Genomic DNA, 1276 nt, shown 5'->3' with positions numbered 1-1276 from the left:
AATGTAGGCAGGTAGAAACCTGCAGACTCAAACTGTGAGGGAAGTAAAAGTGACAGAAGTATTTGTTAGATACTTAAGTAGCTTGGCCCATCTTCCTCTAGTGTATATCCACCAGACAAGCAGTTATGATTGCTTTACAGATATTAAATTCTGCAGGAAAGTGACTCATTCTGATTGAAAAGCCTAGCATGATGGGGCCCAAAATAACCATGGCCAGATGCCAAGTGAAATTTCCCCTAAACATGACTGTCTTGCCCATTTCCACAATCCCAGACAAGGGTTGCTTCAAATCGATTCACCCCCCACCCCATCCCTCTACTGGTTAGAGCAAAAGTCCTTGACTTACCTTCCCAGTCCCCTAAATTGTCCCTTCTAGCCTGCATTTCTCATCTGGCTGTAAGTTTGTGGCCAGTATTTAGTGGCTGACCTGTGGACGGACTTAGCAAAGCTCAGATCTGCTCATCTTGCAGTTTTAAAGATATTTTGATTCCCAAAATGATTAGCTTCTTTTTATACATAGAAATGTCCTCAATTACTAGGCTTGTCACACAAGAGGGAGGAGAAAAGAGAGGAGGTAAAGGGAAAATAAAGGGGTCCCTGGAAGATGTCTGCTGTGAGCCAGCACTGGTTCTGCCTATGAACCCTTCCTCCTTCAATAGGGTTTGGAAATTGGTACAAGTCTTTCCATTCTATTATTTACCTTGTGATTCATATTTTTTTTTAAAAAAGGATCAGTTTACCTATAACATATTGTGACCAAAAATAAAACTAAAATCAAGAGAAGTTTGCTAGTTGACTTATATTTTATAGGGTGATGAGAATATACTATGCCTTATGCCAAGTGAGTATCAGTGTATCAACCATCTTCATTAATTAAAACTGCATGTACTGATGGCCCATTCTGTGCCAGGCACTGAGTTGAAATAAAGGTCCCACTGTGCTCACTTTGGCAGCACATATACTAAAATTGGAAGGAAACAAAGATGATTAGCATGGCCACTGTGCAAGAATGGCATACAAATTTGTGAAGCATTCCATATTAAAAAAAAAAAAGCGGTCCCACTGATCATTACATACATATCACCCAAACTTAAAAAAAAAAAATGCAGTCTTAATTTCTACATGCCACTTGAGTTTATTTATTTTAATTTTTATAAAAGTTTTTCATTTCTTGCCCTTTATTATCACTAAAGAATATTTTCAATGTTTTCAAAATCTTCTATGATGGTTCATATGTCATCAGACTGTGGTTGGTACACACTGGGATGGAACTGCC

The 1276-nt window shown here is 38.3% G+C and overlaps 1 non-coding gene across 1 annotated transcript; it reads left to right on the top strand.

The window, feature by feature from the left end:
* The first annotated feature begins 937 nt into the window (after positions 1-937).
* Positions 938-1044, top strand: LOC113617746 (U6 spliceosomal RNA). The gene has a single exon (XR_003431756.1). It is a non-coding gene; the product is annotated as a U6 spliceosomal RNA (small nuclear RNA).
* Positions 1045-1276: the final 232 nt, after the last annotated feature.

This window comes from Aethalodelphis obliquidens, unplaced genomic scaffold, assembly GCF_003676395.1.
Source record: "Aethalodelphis obliquidens isolate GAN/ISIS:26980383/991018 unplaced genomic scaffold, ASM367639v1 scaffold4, whole genome shotgun sequence".
NCBI classification, from domain to species: Eukaryota; Metazoa; Chordata; class Mammalia; order Artiodactyla; family Delphinidae; genus Aethalodelphis; species Aethalodelphis obliquidens.
Note: the sequence above shows the minus strand (reverse complement) of the source record. Positions and strands in the feature narration are given on the sequence as shown.